Source organism: Sander lucioperca, chromosome 2, assembly GCF_008315115.2.
Source record: "Sander lucioperca isolate FBNREF2018 chromosome 2, SLUC_FBN_1.2, whole genome shotgun sequence".
Taxonomy (NCBI): domain Eukaryota; kingdom Metazoa; phylum Chordata; class Actinopteri; order Perciformes; family Percidae; genus Sander; species Sander lucioperca.
In genome coordinates, this window is record NC_050174.1 from 14,660,441 (window position 1) to 14,679,449 (window position 19,009).

Genomic DNA, 19,009 nt, shown 5'->3' on the forward strand with positions numbered 1-19,009 from the left:
CCAAAAACAGAAACATTATAGTGCATGCACATCAGGATGTGCACTGAGCTAAGATGATACCGCACTCACACAAAACCAATCTGAGCTTCCTCTGCTGATCTAAAGAGATGTCTGCTCTGAGAAGAGGACCGGTTCTGAGGAGCATGTATTGATTACTCAAACTCAGGGTGAGTGAGTTTACACTGCATGCCTTAAAGGAGCAGGGACAACCGTGTATATGCCTTTCCCTTGAGATTAATCTTGAAGAATAGATGGTTCAGCACACATTCATTTCTCTGTATCAGCCATTCTTCGTCCCTGTGAACATGTGTGTTGTCAGCCCAATGACACCCAGGACTGTGTGATGTCCTCCAGCAACCATGTCTGCTTAAGGTCCTTAAATCTTATTTTTAAAGGTGAAACCCTTTACAGTTTATCATACTTTTTCTCAAATGTGTTGAAATCCATGTTGGAACGTGTTGGTTTGCTATTTGGGAAACACAGTGAGATGTGTTTTGCACCACATCTCACATGTTCAGGGAGCTGAGGGCCATGCAGGACAGAAATAACATGCATCACATCCCCTCCCTCCACTAGCTTCATATTTTATAAATGAGGATAATGGAGCAGAGTAGGCAGAATTCAGTTGTGACGTTAAGAGGATCTCAGTATAGCTCATGTTCCTCAATACCTTGTTATTTGAACCAACTGTAAGCAGCTGAAGTCTACAAGAAAAAAAAGACTCATCATTTCTCATTCTGTATAGAATATATCTGTTGGAGAAATATTACAAACATGGACACGTTTCAGGTTTTATCACCAGTGATGGTTGGTGACTATATTCGTAATCAGAACAGTGTTAAGCCATGCACTGAGGAGCTGTTAAATCCAACAAAACAGGCAGATTTCGGCTGTTGTTGGTTTTTATCAAATGGAACTAAATCTGCACTTGAACGCTGCCATGGGTGAATTTGTCACACTAACAATTTTCTTTTTTATAAACCTTTTTTAATGAAAGTTTGAAGTCTTGCCATGTGAATGACATTGGCAGAGGGACAGCACAAAAGAAGGTGGGCGGCTCTTGCCATGTTATGACCTTGTCCTTGAAGGGATGGATGGAGAGAGGGGAGACAGAGAGAGATGGAAAATAGCAGGATCGATGCAGAGGAAAATGTCACAAAAAACTGAAACCCATCCTATGAGGGGAAAAACACTTGGGGAACTGGAATGAAATACATCTTTTGTGTATGTTTGTGTGTGCATGCCTATGCAGCTACGAGTGTGTGAGTATATTGTGCAGCAGTGGATGTCAGAAGTTTCACTTGATTTTCTACGGTGGTATATTTAGAGCTTTCTGTGATTTGAGACAAAGAAAGAAAGGAGGAGTTGTGATAAAGAAAGACAATGGAGGTTGCAGGCAACAGGGAACAAGGTGATGCACTGATGGAGGGATGACAGAGGTATGAGAAGAGAGGAACTGGGTGAGAAAAGAGGGAGTCACCTTGATGGGACAAATAGAAAAATGGCTGTCCTGGTAGTCTCAAGGATGACTCAGCTGCAATACAATTACGGCCTTGGCCGTGTGTGTGTGTGTGTGTGTGTGTGTGTGTGTGTGTGTGTGTGTGTGTGTGTGTGTGTGTGTGTGTGTGTAAGCGTGTGTGTGATTATGGGAGCATATCACTGTGGCCAATGCTAATTTTTGTAAGGAGTGGACGCAGAGTCAAACTGAATACATAAATGTACAACGATGAGAGTGTCTGTATGTCTATTTGGAGGGTTATAACGCTAATGACCAAACACAAACAGCAGAAGCCCTTCACAGTTTTGTGGCTGTAAAAATAAAATCCTTAAGTTGAAGTTTCCAGAACACAAGCGAGGTTGGCTCTTTTTATGCAGTCTGTGGTTTGGCTCTGTCACAGCTCCACCTGCTGGAGAGTAAGCAGACTGCTGGTGTCATTTCCTGATTTGTCCACAGGGGGCAGCACAGCCCCACTGCACTAAACTCACACTGATGTTTACTTCCTGTGTTAGCTCCCCTCTTTGACAAACGAGGGAAACAACGAGCTGGTAAACAAATGCAAGGTAAGAAGGTAGCTGTTAAGTGTCTCGTCTTTTCAGCGGTTAACGTTAGCCTCTACAATCATTAGCTAAATACTGCAACGTTAACGTTAATTTGGCGTTATATAAATCTGTTTGTGCTTGAAAATAGATGAAGAGAGCAATAGATTAGTGTGTAATCTTTTCTAACGTTCAATGTATACTTCTGGTATCCACTAATACTGGCGAATACTATCCTTTTGTGAAATTTCCATTAACACTTCCACTGTTGTGTTTATTTAGATTTTTTTGCTGAACAAAAAACAACCAGAGGTGGAAGAAGCCTCCATATCTTTTAATGTATAGTAAATATACCACAGTATAACAAAGTCCTGCATTCAAAGTTTTACTTAAATGCAGGAGTATTGACAGAAAAATCTAAGTAAAATGATCCATTATGCAGAATATTGCTCCTCTTCATAAATATATTACATTTCATTATAATTGTTATAACGTATGTTTTAACGTGTAAGCAGCATTTTAATGTTGAGGTGGAGCTGGTTTGAGCACATTTTATACAATTGGATAGTGTAATCTTCATTAGAATTACACTATCATTAGAAAACTGATCATATGTTTTCTATAGAAAATGTTTTTTAGAGGTAGCAATGTAAAGTAGCATAACGTAAAAATACTCAAGTAAAGTATGAGTCCCTCTAAATTATACTAAAGTATAGTACTTAAATACATGTACTTGGTTACTTTCCAGTTTGCTTTCACTTCATTCTTTCAGCAGCGAGGAGGAGGAGATGCTTTGAGCCCAGACCAGAACAAGCCCCATCTGAGATGGTGTTCCTCTGAGTTTCACAAACTTTTAAAGAAAATCCAAGGTGCTCCATATCCTTCATCGTACAAATGCCTAATTTGTTGTGTTGGAGAGCTCAGCTGTTACCTTATGCTTCTTCTATCTCCCTCCTTTAATTTTCCCATGTCCCTCTCCTGCAGGTATCCCTCCTCTTGCAGATTATTTACAGTTGGAGCTGACAGTGGTGTACAATGTGTGTTTGTGCTCCACTGCTCAGTCTCAATTTTCAGAAGCTGAGCTGCTCCTCACACAAGCCACAGAGAGAGGTAGACCTACGCTGTGAAATGATAAATGACAAAACCTTAGATGCACAGTAAATGACACAGGAACTTATAGCATACATTCAGTTTTATATTAGTTCAAAATGATTGCTCAGCTCTGACTTTAACAGCCTGCTCCTGTTCCCCTACAGTTCTACAGATGACAGGAGATGCCCCTGTTGCTTCAGACCCTCCTGTGTTTTGGAGAACAGTTATCAACTCAGTGGGAGACACAGCTTTGAATCCCTGTGTATTGTACCTTCTCTGTCTGCAGTGGGCAATATGGCTGTCCACCTGCCAGCTGAAAATTATACAGGAATGTCAGGTAAGATCCTGTTTCTGGCTGTGTTCACTCCTCACTTGTTTGGTGTGTTTTAAGAGAACTCTGTTGCATCTACCTGTTCAGTCCAGTTTGTTTAGGCTAAAGATGTGGCTGTCATTTAGCCTCTGGTGAGGACCAAACCGCTGTACTGAGTCAGTTAGCCTCCGAAGTAAACTCCACAATGGTTTATTTGTGACGTAACCAGGGAGAAGGCTATGTGATATGGATATGTGCTATATATATATATATATATATATATATATATATATATATATAACTAGTCTACTCATCATGTAGGGCTGGGCAATATATGGATATTATATTGATATATGAGACTAGATATCGTATTAAATTTAGGATATTGTAATATCCTAATATAACACAAGTGTTGTCTTTTCCTGGTTTTAAAGGCTGCATTACAGTAAAGTGATGTCATTTTTTTAACTTACAGACTGTTCTAGCTGTTCTATGTTTTGCCTTTATCCATTTAGTTATTATATCCACATTACTGTTGATTATTTATCACAAATCTCATTGTGTAACTATTTTGTGAAATACCACCCTACAATATCGACATCGATGTATTTGGTCAAAAGTATCGTGATATTTGCTTTTCTCCATAGCGCCCAGCTTTATCATCGTTGGTGTAGAGGCCATGCTGTCTCCTTCCTCTTTGATCTCATGGCCTTTCGTTATCTGTTGGAATTATACTCCAATAACACTGATACATTTAATTTGTGGTGTTTATGTTTGTTTGAAGAAAAACATGAAGGAATGCAAACTTTCCTCAGAACAATTCAAGTGCATTTTCCCCCAACATCTCTTTTCCTGTCTCAGCCAGTAAAATGTATATATGCTGGCATGCTAAGTCCCCAACTGTGTGGGATACTGTAAAGCTACACTGTATTTGTTTCCGGTGATGCAGGATGAGCTGTTCTCTGTGTTTGAGACACTCTCTACTGGAGTTTGGGATGAAGGGAGGAGCGAGCTAAGGGAAAAGTCCTCTGACATTCCACTACTGGTGATGGACCCAAGAAGGCTTATTGAATTATTGCAGATCTGCACTATTATTGCCCAAGGTCAGCAACATTCTTTCAATTTCTAAATACACAAGTCACCTTGGTATGAACTAAAACAGGAGGCAGACAAACTTAGTAGCAGTACAAGGAAAACTATTATCTGACTCCTTGTGTTTGTAATATTGAGTAATTTAATTGGCTGTCCCCTGCATGTTTCATTAAGGTGCAGAAAGTTTGAGTGAGGGCCGGAGTTCAGAAGCGCTGTCTGGTCTGCAGACTTTCCCACAGACTTTGATGTTGCCCTTTTCCACAGAGCCTCCTCTCCCCGTCCTTACTGCTGCGCAGCCAATCACTGAGCAGCCTGCTCTCAGTTCCCTCTGCCCTCTCTGTTCTTCACAATCTGGCCCTGAAGTGTGTGCACCATGGGAGGTGAGAAGGCCAGCATTGTCTTTTTCTGGTACCTGACCACTGCTTAAAACCAGAAAATGTAGACGGAGTTGAGAGTAGACTACACATTTATTTTTTATTTATGTTTATGTATTTATGTTATTTATGTATGTTTATTTATGTTATTTAACCCCCAGAAAGGTCCCATTGAGATACAATATCCTTTATGCCATGGAGTCCTGGTCAAGATGGATAGCAAAACAAAAAGTTTCATAAACAAGTACAGACAGGGACAGATAACATCACAAAAACAAGAAAACATGCCACATAGTGCACATTGTAGTTTTTGAATGGGTGTCAGATGGTGTGGAATTTATTTGTTCTTCACTCAGAAGATCAACATGGAGTAAGACTGAAAACACTGACAGAAACACATGATAATTTAACAGTGAGCTTTGTATAGCAATAGCGAATTAGAACTCCGACAGGGGGATGCAGGACCCTGACGCGAAGCGTATGCATGGTATAAGCTAATTTGTGAGAAGCCATGATGTATTTCCCCTAGGGAAGAATACTTTAACACGTTAATTGACATCTGTTTGCTGTATGTCTCTGTCTCAGGTGCATGCTGAGGGCCCTCCCCTCCCTAGCTTGCCCGAGCTTTACCTGCAGGCTGGCGCTGCCCTGCTCATGGCCCGATGGCCCGCTGACTGCATGGCGCTGTGCGATGAAGTCATCACTACGACACTGGAGCTGCTGCCAGAGAAGGTGGTGTTGGCAGAGCCAGAGGAGAAGTGTGAGGCTGAGACCAGGGCTCTGTGTGCAGAGGGTGATGATAGGGTGGCGATGCTGCTCTGGGCGGGGGCTGCCTACCTCCTCCAGGGTCACTGCCACACTCAGCTGAAGGACTGGAAACAAGCAGTGACTCACTACACAAGGTCTGTAAGATGAAATTGGCTTTATTTCTGTCATCAGTGTTGGGGATTATAAACAAACGCACACGATTACACCCTGCATTACAGGTGTTTCAACCTGCTGGTAAAGGCGCGCTTTAAAAAGGGAAGTAAGTACTTTTCTTTTTTCTTGATACTTTCAGAGAGAAATCACACTTTTTACATACCCTTCAGCTACTGTTACATTTTATTCTGTTTATTGTTTAATTACAGGTTTCCAACCACAGATTCCCAGTGCAGATATAGTTGGCAAGCAGGGAACAGATCTGTGTATCCTCCAGGGGCATCAGCTTCACCCAGACTGATCAACTGAGAGAGGCACTGAGAGACCTACAGCTCAGCATGCAGGCATTCCCAGGTATACACACATTACAGCTGTAACTTAATGATATATAGAGCAGAGCTTGAAGCTATTTTTGATTTTGGTCAGTCAAATGGTCTTTAGGCCTATACTTAGCATTATGAAGTATGATTTGAACAGTGTTCGTCTGTACAATGTCTGTACATGTGTTGGTAATGACAGTACAGCAAAAGGGTCTGATTGGGTTTATATAAATGTGAACTTAAACTATGATCTTAACATCTTATTTTTTTTTACACACAACACCTACAGTCCTGCACATGTATGAGCCATGAACTGTATCATTTTGACATGAATGTACCGTAGGACTGTGGTGAATCTGTACTTGGTTTGTCCTTTGTTAGAACATTTAATCACGCTGTATGTGCTGTCTCAGAGTGCGTGAGTGCAGGGCTGTGGTGTGGTGAGGTGCTGTGGAGGCTTGGCAGGAGATGGGAGGCAGCAGCTTGTTGGGAAAAGACCTGGAGCTTCACCCCGCAATTCTCAGTGGAGTAAGACACTGTCATTCTTAATTGCACTGCAATGCTAAGTTTGTGGTTTATAGTGTGCAGTATGCCATACAGTATCTGCACATTTTACCCCTGTTCACTCAAAATGCATCTCGGATGACCTGGTTACACATGTACAGCTCTTAATACATGTGTGAATGTGCCCAAACCCACTGTGGGGTCATGGGATTTGATTGTAGTCACACTCAGACGTGGTTGCTTAACTTGTAAGTGCATAAAGCAATACAAATCTCACAAAAACTGTTGATTTGCCTCTTTCAAAAGATCTCAGACAGGATGTTGTCGACAATTTTACAGCAAAACGATGAAGCATTTAGTATTGCATAATATCGTTTCCCTTCATTGTTGTTGGTATGCTGGGAAAATGTCATCACCAGGTAATGAACTCAAATATATAATTTACTTAAGAAATAAAGTTAAACAACTTAAAAATCACACCAACCATGATAAATGCATTGTTTTAAGTGGTTCACAATATTCCACTGTACAGATTGATAAAATACCTACAATATATGTTAAATAAGAACACTTTAGTGATTTCAACTGTAGGCTTGCACCGGAGGTGATGCATCAAGTAAGGACTGCTATCGTTTTCTCTAGCTGTTTGGTCAAGATAGAGAATCTGAATCTGAATTTTCCTCGTCATACCAAAGCTTTCTGTTTGTCCAATGCTTCCACCATTAATCTGATCCTGTTACTATATAACTTTCATATTTATAAGTCTAACGTTGCTAACCACAAACCATCCTTTGTACTCTTTGAAAATGAACTCAAACATTTCATCAATTCAATAATCTAAAAATAAGAAAGCTATTAAAAGCATCAACCTATGTATGTTGATGAAGTGATTTATTTCCTGTACTTCTGGGTTTCTGTTCTTTGTGTTCTGATTGTTGCTCTGCCTGTCGCTGAATGCTCTTTCAATAAAGGAGAAAAAAAACATCCATAATGCTCAGTCAATATCAGGATGTTCCTTTGTGACCCTCGACCAATCAGATGGAACACACTACCCCGAACTATAAGGGAATGACCCACTCTGGCCACCTTTAAGAGCCAGGTAAAGGTGTGGCTCAGAGCTAACCAATTGTGCATCCACCTCTGACTGCATGCTGTACCGTATCAGCCCAGTAAAGCGTATTGGTGAATCGTGTCTCCGTTTTAACACTTACTAATGAATTGTTTAGTTTTCTTTCTGTTTAAACATCTATTAATGTGTTATCCTGTTTTTCTTCTCTTTTGTCCTGCTTTACCTAGTTTGATATAGCAAATGTTGCTGCTGTGTATTTATTGTTCTTTTTATTGTAATGGACTACATATGGAAATTAGCCTTTGGGCTATAATCTGGCACTTTTTACGTGTACTTCTGTATATGTTCATCAAATGTGCATTGTCCTGAAATAATAAAACAAAACAAAAAACAGATTCAGCTGCTTTTTGGCCTTTGAAACCATGAAGCGCAGTCAGCGCTGGAAGAAGTATTCAGATTACTGCAGTAAAAGTATTAATACCACACGGTAAAAATACTGTTTTACAGTTTAAGTCCTGGATTGAAAGTAAAAATGTGTAAGTACTTCAGGGAAATGTAGTTAAAGTATTAAAACATTTTAGAAAGTGTAAAGGATCCAAACTGTTGTGTGTTTAACGCTCTAATCATTTCAGATGGACTTGTAGGCCGTTATATTCATTTAGAATAAAACATCAGATTTTATAAACTACATGTGTTTAGTGTGCAGAAATCTTAATGTGTAAAGTAACAAACTGTCAGATTGATGTAGTGGAGTAAAAGGTACAATATTTCTCAAATATAAAGTTATAAAGTACAAGTACCTCAACATTTGGACTTAAGGACAGTACTGGAGTAAATGTACTTAGTTACACTCCAGCACTGAGAGCAGTCAACAGCACACAGGGGATTTCACTTCTTCTGGCTAATTAAACTCTGCTCAGGCTGAAGGTGGGCGGAGCTTAGATGGGAATTACATATACACTAATCTTAATAAATGACAAGAATCTGGAAAACATAACTAATGCTTTAACTCTGGTTTATCATTGAATCATGCATAGATTTGCCAAACTTGGAGGCTTGCAAATATTCATGTTAACAGACTGTTTTCAGACTAACTAGTGTTTGCTAACACTAGCAGCTAAAGTGGGGTTTACGGCTAGCTTAATGCAAACCAGTGTTGCTGATAGCTACATTTAAATTTTGGTTAAACCCTATGGTACCAATCCCATGCATGACATATCTCAATTTTCTTAAGGTAAAATAACTGGTAAATATAAGGTAGCATGCACAATACATGACAAGAAAAATAAATATAAAATACAAAATGTGAATGTAATTTCAACAGCAGCACAACCTTACTGCATACTAGTTGTCTGATGCCATCACTAGGCTGACTTAAGAATTTAGTTTAGGCTGCTATATTTAACAGTGAGTTCATTTCATTCAGGTGTGAAGATGGTGGATTAGGAAAGACAGGGGAAGGCAGCAGGTAGGTCTAACATTAGGTTGAAGTTTAGGGGGAGCAACTTTATAATCAACAGATTCATTTAATATTGATATGGAAAAACTAATGAAAAAATATATTACATAGTGTTTGTTTGACATTGTCTTAGTCGAGAAGAACACAGGCAAGGAGTTACTGACAGACATGAGGTCGCTGATGGCATCACGTGGAGATGAGACCAGTTCTGTTGACCAACCTATTCACTGTCCTTTCTGGGCGAAGAAAAAGTGCAGACAGAGATGGAAAGCCACTCAAATCAGATTTTCAATTGTCACAATTTGGTTGCCAAGGGTAACCGGGCAACCGTTAACATCGCTGATATTCTTTAATATAATAAACCTTTATTTAATTATGCAGTCTAGTCCTTCAAATTTACCAACCCTCAATAAATTCCATAGACTAATTTCAAAACATTAAATTTATTAAAACTGAAAATGTGAGTCAGAGCCGTCTTCCCCAGGCCCGAGGTCTGCTGGAGGGAAGCAGGATGGAGTCCACAGCCGGACAGGTCCACAGACCCAACAGGACTGCAGACACAGAGAGACAGACAATTCAACAAGTCTAACTAAGCAGCTAAAAACACATTTACTTGTTGTTGTTGTTGTCGTCAATCTCTATGTATTTTATTTTACTCCAGCAGCTGTGTCTTTTTGAATCCCGGTAGTTTTAGCTTGTAATGCTGCTCTTTGTTTTATTGCTAATCTTTCTGCTTCTGTGCTGTATCGTTTTGTGCTTGTGTTGTCTTCCTTTCTTGTTTCTTTGTATTTAAAGAAAGCCTTTTTAACATTGAGCCCGGGGGACGGACGGACTACTCACCTACTACTGTCATGTTCAGTGTGCGTGCATGTGTCCCTCTTTACCAACTAGTGGCTCTGCAGTGTAGCAGCTCTACACACGCTGTGGGTGTGCCTGGTTCCTGGCCTGCAGCTCAGCACTTCTACAAAATACAACAATGTAAATGGTAGGGTTTTATAGCACAGTACAGACATTTTGTCATTTAGTTACATTATGAAATAGCTGCACATAATGAAATATCTGCAGGCCTAAAATGGCATGCTACATACTGTATATAAGAAGTGCATTTGGAACTAACTAATTAAACTAACTAAATAAATAACCCGACTCTGTTGCACTTCCTTTATTACCATGAACCTTATTCTGTACCCGCAGGGGACGGTCAGCAAAAGCCAGCTACAAGGTAAACAGATACAGAAATCAGCAGAGAAAATGTGCAATCAACAACCTTGATTTCTTTTATATATAAGATTAAAACGGTGTTAAATGTGTTGGTTTTAACAAAATAATGGCGTGCACATTTGGCATTATCAACATTTAAAAGAAAAGAAGAACTTACTCCTGCTCTCTCGACGCCATGTCTCTTCAACACAATTGGCAGCTGACAGGCCACCGTGTTTTAAGTCCCTGAACACCCACACAGGTGTTTTCAGTTAACCTCGCTGATTAGCCCTCTTCCCAGGCATGCACGTACAGAGTTACGGCAGTTGGCATCCTATGCGTTGCATTACTGCCTCCTAATTACTCGTTATCCATTTATTTCATTTCATTATTTTCTGAAACCCCACTTTCAAGAACATCTTTGAACCTGATTTCCACTGGTCCTAACTTAAACAATCTTGCGAGCATGACCCCTCTTTCTCGATTGTATTTCCTGCACGACATCAGGACATGCTCCACTGTCTCCATTGCCTAACACAAACTACAATGCCCAGTTGGGTGTTTTCCCATTATAAAAAGTGTACTGTTCAATCTACTGTGACCATTTCTCAATTTACTGATAATGACTTGCTCTTTTCGGTTAGCCCCACTGTTACTCACTCACTCCTACTTTATTTTGTATTGTATGCAAGTGTCTCCCTTTATTTCCACTATCACAATAGTGTTGCCACTGTTTGGAAATGTCCCTCCACGCAATGCTTTTCCCCTCTGATTTTGACAGTTTAATATTCAGTTCTACATTTCTTTTCTTGACCGCCTCCTTAGCTAATTTATCCACTCTCATTCATGTGAATGGTTGGATGAAGACGTGCCAAGAAGCTCAAACCCAGACAGTAAATGTCAGACTGAAACTATTGAAATGTAAATGGCTTACGCGAACTTACATAACTCCAACCATGTTACACAAAGGCTATCACATTTAAAGGCACTCTATACTAGGCTATTGTATTTGGGAATGTGAACATGAAATTTTGGAAGGATGTAAAATGTATGATAGATAAAATCCTGAATATCAATATACCACTTTCTGCAAAATTATTTATATTACATTTATACCCTCTAAACATGCCACTGAAGAGTAAGGAATATACATTCATAGACATGTGTCTAATACAAGCAAAGCATCTTATTGCTTTAAAATGGAAGAACATAAAGGCGCCAAGTATAGGTAACTGGTTGAAAGAAATGGCAATAAGTATGTCTATGGAAAAGTTAACTTATATTGTGAAAGGTAAATATAGGAGGTTTGAGGAAATCTGGAACCCTTTCTGATTCTTTCTTGAACATGGTGGAAATGAAGTAGGCTACTAATGGCTGATTGAGAAGCTGTGTTAAATATAATAGGATATGATGAGATGCTTTTAGTTATTGTTACTTTTTCTATTTTTTTATTACCTTTTTATTATTCTTAATGTCATTTACATTTGTGTTTTCCTTAAGTGTCAAACATGTTTTATGTTGTACATTGATTATTTTATTATGTTGAAAATCAATAAAAAATATTGATGGAAAAAAAACAGCAAAGAAAAACAAAAACAAAGAGTTGAATGTTTGCAGCTTTCTTCCTAAAGTAGAAACCCTTGATGTTGTCATTGAACTGATGCACTTCTCCATGTGCTCTGGTTAATAATGCAGCTGCGTCGTTTGGCCACATGAGGACGCTGTTGTCCAGAGTTAGCTTAGTTACAGCAGCAGAAGGTCCACGGTTTGATCCCTGGCTGCAGCTAAGATGGATGTCAGAAAAAGGTTGTTAAACAGAGACATGATAACTGGAGAACAGTGGGAGGTTTAGTAAACCATGTAGAAAGATATAGCTGTAGAACACCAACTAGAGCAATGTGTAAAATAAATATGTAAAATAAGTAGGCCTACAGTAGCACAGGGACAAGTGGTGAGTGCATCACCCACTTTGTCACAACCCACCTGCAGTACTACAAAGTACCCTAGTACTCGTACGTGCCCCTGTTTGAGAAACACTGCCTTGGAGGAGAGGGTTCAGACTAACTGCTGGACATGCTCTTTATGTTTCTGAGCTTGGTCAGTCTGTTTCTCCTCAGAAAAAACACAGAGGTGTCAAGTAACGAAGTACAAATACTTAAAATTTTGGGTATCTATACTTTACTGGAGTAATTATTTTACAGCAGACTTTTTACTTCTACTCCTTACATTTTCACACAATTATCTGTAGCTACTTTCTACTCCTTACATTTTAAAAATAGCCTCGTTAGGCCTACTCCTATTTCAGTTCGGTTTGTTTTCATTCCGGCTTGTCATCATTCAAAAAACCCATAGACAGTATATAAGAATGGACCAAGAGATCCCGTTGCTGTAGGCTAATGTAATAGTAATGTGATCTTTAATAAAAAAGAAAAAAAAAACAACAACTTGCGTTTCTGTACGGTAGACTAAGGCCCTGTTTACATGATGACGCTCGCGGGTGAAAACGAAAAAATATTTTATCGGATGTGCCTTTCGTTTATACGGCGACGGCGTTTTTGGGGCTTAAAAATACGGTGGCCGACAGGGGCAAACGCCCTGCAACTTAAGAAAACACACGCAAATAGACAAAACACAAGCAAATTAAGAAAACAACTTCGAGTTGTTAGTAAGACATCTGCTGAAAAAGTTATTGTATTCATTAGCATGATTGCCGTACTGTTTAGTTCACAAACATCCAACACACCAAAGTACAAAGACATAGCGGACCAGACGCGAGCTTTTATTTTGAAAAGCCGAAGCTCGGGACGGCACCAGCCGGAGGGCATGAGACGGGAGCATAGACTGTATATTAATAATATATTATGTTATTAATAATAATAATAATAATAATAATAATAATATGAATTTAATATCGGTTAATAACGGTCGAAAATCCAGCTGTTCCACTTAGCTGCTCCCTCTAGAGGTCTGGAGAACTTCCGTTGTGTAATCTGGATGCAGCGTTTTTTTGTTGCATTTGTTTTCGGGGTTTGTGTGCTTTTCTTTTTGCATCGTTTCATATTTGCAGTGCGTTTATCTATTTGGTTGTGTTGTGTGTATTTGCAGCGCGTTTATGTATTTGGTTGTGTTGTGATATTTGCAGTGCGTTTTGCTGAATGCTGCGCATGTGTTGTCAAATGAATGAAGTTGTTTTTCTTTTTGCATCGCTTCTTTTTTCGGCGTTTGCGTGCTTTTCTTTTTGCATCGTTTTTTATTTGCAGTGCGTTTATGTATTTGGTTGTGTTGTGGTATTTGCAGCGCGTTTGCTGAATGCTGCGCATGTGTTGTCAAATTAATGAAGTTGTTTTCTTAATTTGCTTGTGTTTTGTCTATTTGCATGTGTTTTCTTAAGTTGCAGGGCGTTTGCTCCTGTCGGCCACCGTATAAAAACGCAAAAAAGTGAAACCACCCTCCAGAGTGGAAATCTTAAAAACGCTCCACCGTCGCGTTACCGTCTAAAGGGTAAAAACACAAAAGTCTGAAGACAGAGGTGTGGAGAGAGACGAGAAAAAAGGCATCCAGGTAGTCTGTTGTTATGGAGTAGGCTACAGAAATGATAGGCTCCTGTTATCTAAAAGATTTTCAATGTAATGGCTCAATATTTAAATGATTTCGACAATGTGGATAAGGTTGTTACAGACCATATGTAGGCTATTCATTTGAGCCAGAGTAGGCTACAACGTTGCAGGTGAAGAGAAAGAGAGAGGGAGCGAGTGGCAGCGGGCAGCGGTCAGAGGAGGGTCTGCTTCAGCCACCTCTGCCCGCTGCCTCTCGCTCTCAAGCAGCGGCTGAAGGGCTGCGAGGCTCAGGATATTGGTAGTGCTCCCGTGGGTGCTGTGCTGTGGCTTATGACGGTCGACTGTGCCGGTCATCAACAGACAAACGTGCAACTCCACCATCCTCGTCTTTCCAGACAAGCTTTTCTTGTTCGCTTCGACATGTTTTGGTTTTGTGCTACTAAGGAGAGAACAGTAGAAGGAAGGTTCTACGTAAGCGCGCGGCTTTGGCGGTGTTGTGTGGCAGTGCCACCCAGCCGCCTGGCGTGCATACTACATCGAATTTCACACACTTTTGCGTCACCATATGCACGCAGATTCCCCCCCCCAAAACTCTCGTCTAAACGCGGAATAAAAAGTGAGAACGCAACGGCACTTTTGCGTTTTCTCTTCAGATCGTTTACGTCTAAACGTAGCCTAAGTGCTATCAGTGCAATCATTATCTCCTTGGCTGCCATGATGGCTTTTTTCAAGGACGAGAACAAGTGTCCAAAGGGGTGAAAACCACTTTAAATCGGGTCACGTTATTGAATGTAGTGTGTCTGAGGGAGGGAAAACGTCCTAAAAGCTTGAAGAGCGGAGGGGATGGTTGTGCATTTGTCACCAGAATAAACAGATTGACAGAGAGAGATCTCTCTGTCAGTGTCTCGTTTGAAGAAACTCCGACACAAAGCAGAAGGTTGTCACGATGAGAATAATGAACTGTTTCTATGTTTCCAGAACTAACACTTCATAAAGGAGACACCTGAAACCAAACCAGCAGCCTCTATAGCCCACACCTGAGGACTGTGGGGCTGTTGAAGAAGAAAACCATCCGATGTCGCTGTTCACCAAGGATAACCCACCATCGTGTTCATGCTAACTGACTGCAGGAGGGTTCTCTCTTTAGGTCTCCTCATTTGCAAACTCCAAACAGTTTCAGTGGAATCACAAGTTGACAAGAATCCTGGGATCAAAATCTTCTGTGAAACAAAATCAGACACTTGACAATGAGTCACGTGTGTTGTTTATTTTAAAAGTACTCTTAACAGAGTTTGGAGCAAACTGGAGTTCACTTGGACATCCAGATGTTGGGTTAGGGTCAGGATCTGTCACAGCATGTTCTAAAACAAAGAGACAAAAACACACAAAAAGGAGACAAAAATGTAAAAAAAAAAAAAACCCTGATAAACGGAAAAAGAGGCCAGAAATATTTAATGAAACAAGATGAGACACTTTGACGTGTGTTGTGTATTTTAAGCATAGCCTACTCTTAACAGAGTTTTGTAGATGAACTGTAATATGATCATGCAGGAGAGTGGAGAGGGAAACACTGCCAGTTCCATGAAATCCACTTCAGATTATTGACATTTTCAAAGCTATATTATACATTCAACTTTATTTGTATTAAAGAGCAATTTACCAAGCTAAACCATGAACAAAGTTGGTTCTCCCAGCTGCATGAACATGTCTGACTACTATTATTATTACCCCATAAATGGACAGAGTAAGGATGAGAATTTTACTTTTGGATCCAGTTGAGGGCATGTTTTTGTATCTTTTAGGTCCGTGTACTTGGTGACCAACGGATTTTCGTTTTGAAAGGAAAAAAACAAAAACGAAAAACGGCCAGTTTCCCAATTACCATTAGTAAATAGGAAAACAAAAAACGGAAAACAACCCATTATTCGTTTTTTGTTTTAATATTAAAAAACGGAAAACGAAAAACAATCTCGTTATCCGATTTTCTTTGATGTATTTGTAGATGGAACTCGGAAATTAAAATGTGTGTATAAATCTTATTCCTTTGTCAGTACCCGATCCGTACCGCCTGTAAAATCCGTTCTGTGCACTGCCTGATCAGTTCTACGCTTGCGCGAACACCGGCAAACTTCACAGCTCTATGCACGCATTGGCGTTAAGGATGTTTGGACATTCCCGGTTACCGGAAGAAAACATTAGACAGTGACAGTAGACCGTTATGATGGCAAAGATGAAGTTTACAAGGTGTTTGCTGGAGTTGCCTAAAGTATCTGCTAATGATATACGGAGCGTCGTCTGGCCATCCAGTACAACACCATGTAGCAAATTAAATAAAGGCTTCAAATTTTACGTTTCGTCATTTCTTTGCAACTTTGAAGGTAATTTGCTAACGCTAGCTAGCCTGAGCTAGAAGCCTTGCTTTGGTGTTTTAAGTCATGACTCCGTCCTGCTTCAGGTTAACCATGTTTTAAATAAAGTTTAAGCATGTGTATACCTCTCACTTCATGTGTTTGTACTTTTATGAAAGTATCAGGTAAAAACAGGGCTACAAATGAGATCTCTGTGAGAGACCAGCTAACTCCTAGCAAACTATTATGTAGCTCAATGCTGGACATTTCACCCCTAATTCCGGTCACGTTACTGTATTTGTATTTGTTTAGTATTTGGTTTAGAAGCCTTTATTGGTGATTTTTACGGTACAAAGTCCTGCTACATACGTACATAGCTAGCTATATATGCTCCGCTATGTCGCGTTAGCATGCAGCTACAATAGTTAGCTATGAGTATGCTAACGTTAGATTGTAGTGGAACGAAGCAGCACTTTCTAACGTCAAAAATCGCAGACCAAACACTACACAATCGGACATGTTTCAGCAGGAATGTGTCCCGGAATTGGGGAGAATTTAACAACATTGCCAGCTAAGATGACCGTTAGCATGTAGCTACTATAGTGTTTACTGCCGTTAGCATAGTGGTATACAGCAGTGGTGGCTAGGAGAGCTGTCATCCCATCTTCAAAAGGACACTTATGTACGTTTACACTTCATCGCATTAATAATAGACAGTCTATGGTTATTAGTCAAGACGAAGTATTAGGTAAAAACATTAACGTAAACAACACAACAACGATGTCGCTACACGGTTTTGGATCAGTGACAAGTTTCGAATGTTTGTAGCTATGACTATTGTATAATAAAGATTTAATAAAAAAGTTGTAATGTTTGGTCGTAAAGTGTTGACACATGTTACTTATATACAGTCTATCGTGCAGGCAGAACGGATCGTGTACCAACAGTTACAAATCGCACAGGGACATTGTTAGTTTTCTACTACGTAATTATGCGCATGCACAGAACGGATCTTACAGGCGGTACTGGCCAATAAATGCTATTGAAGGGCGGGTCTTGGCGTGGCGGGAGTAACTTCCGGGTCACGAAAAAAATACCAATGCAAAATTAAGGAATACGACTTATACACATGTATTTTAATTTCCGAGTTCCATCTACAAATACATCAAAGACAAACGGATAACGAGATTGTTTTTCGTTTTCCGTTTTTTTAATATCAAAACAAAAAACGAATAATGGGTTGTTTTCCGTTTTTTTGTTTTCCTATTTACTAATGGTAATTGGGAAACTGGCCGTTTTTCGTTTTTGTTTTTTTCCTTTCAAAACGAAAATCCGTTGGCCACCAAGTACACGGACCCTTTTAGCTAAAAGTTTGTTAACTACAGTCAAGAGCGCTGTGTTAGAGGGAGGAGACTGAGAGAAACTCGAGGTTTATTGAAGAAAACCTGCTCCCGACCAGTTTAGGTTCACAGGCTCAGTTACCATAGTAACAGACTGAGGTTAAATTCCCTCTCTTTCTGAAAACGGGCTGGAGTTACCCCTCTCTCTCAGGTTTAAATAACCTCCCTTTCTGTTTCCCTCATCTCAGGGTTAACAAAGTCAGAGTTTTCACTAAACCTGCTTCCTGAAACAGGCCCCTGGTGATTAAGGTGCAAGAACAAGAAACACGGTGAAGTCAACATCCAATCTCGAGCTTTACGCTGGCAGCTGATGTCACGGAAAATTCCACAAGCCTGCGTTCACCTGTGAAAAAAAGTAAATACCAGAGGTGCATATGCAGAGAAAATATATGTAAAAAATAAGGTAATAGAAAATGTAATACACATTAAATCAAATGTATCGTGTATGGTAGGCTACATGACAAATGTCTTAATTGCCTTCTCTTGTAACTGCCCATAAGCATTAAGGAGTTGTTTTACCAATACAGTGCCATAATCAACCCACTTTCCATAATACAGAGATTTATTTTTATGTTGAATATTCTTGTTATTCCAAATGTAGTAAATGGTTGGTGTAAAATTGTAAATTAATTTCCATGCCAGCAGAGCTTGTTTATGAAAATTGTACAGGTAATCTATCAATTTTGTAATCGCATGTTAACAGTAATTTTACCCGTTAAAATAAATATATAATTAGTGAAAGTATTCACTAGAGGCAGTGACTTCTTCTCTGGCCAACTTCCTGTTCACATGTGGGGAAATGAAAATGATGCACCATCTAGTAAAATATTGGCTAATTTGTATATATTTCCAGAACAGAAATCTCAACATTGGATGAAGCCAAAACGGAGAGAAGAATTGTGCATTGTTTACTTTGCAAAACTCCCCATGATTCAATCGGAACACACATCAAAAGGGTTTGTATAAAGGGGTGTGCTCCGCTCGAACTGGTGAAGGAAACCTGCAGCGCCAAAGAGGCGCAAAGAGGTCATCTTGGACATGACGTACAGCCGACATTGGGGTATGATGGTTATTAATAGATGGTTAAAACAGAAATAATATAAACACAAGCAGCAACATATGAATAAAAGGTGAACACAAGTCCATATCTACGACCTTCCACTTCCGGGATTGCCCAGTTGCCGCCTGAAATTGACATGGACGTTTTTTTTTTTTTTTTTTAATTGCAAAGGTGTGGGTGTACTCACGCCCGTAGAAGGCGCGTGCCCTATGAGCACGCACGTTTATGCTCAACGTGTTGTGGTATTCGCCGAGAGACCAGAGGGC

The 19,009-nt window shown here is 39.8% G+C and overlaps 1 long non-coding RNA gene and 1 pseudogene across 2 annotated transcripts; one reads left to right on the plus strand and one right to left on the minus strand.

The window, feature by feature from the left end:
- The first annotated feature begins 1,430 nt into the window (after nucleotides 1–1,430).
- Nucleotides 1,431–7,391, plus strand: LOC116056849 (annotated as a pseudogene).
- Nucleotides 7,392–9,605: 2,214 nt separating this feature from the next.
- On the minus strand, nucleotides 9,606–10,618 carry LOC116056911. Of its 2 annotated transcripts, none has more exons than XR_004106691.1 (4): nucleotides 10,557–10,618; nucleotides 10,367–10,393; nucleotides 10,019–10,139; nucleotides 9,606–9,729 (listed from the first exon to the last, which is right to left on the minus strand). It is a non-coding gene; the product is annotated as an uncharacterized LOC116056911 (long non-coding RNA). The 2 variants fall into 2 exon arrangements; XR_004106689.1 differs by having other exon boundaries at nucleotides 10,348–10,393; nucleotides 10,557–10,582.
- Between the last annotated feature and the right edge of the window lie 8,391 nt (nucleotides 10,619–19,009).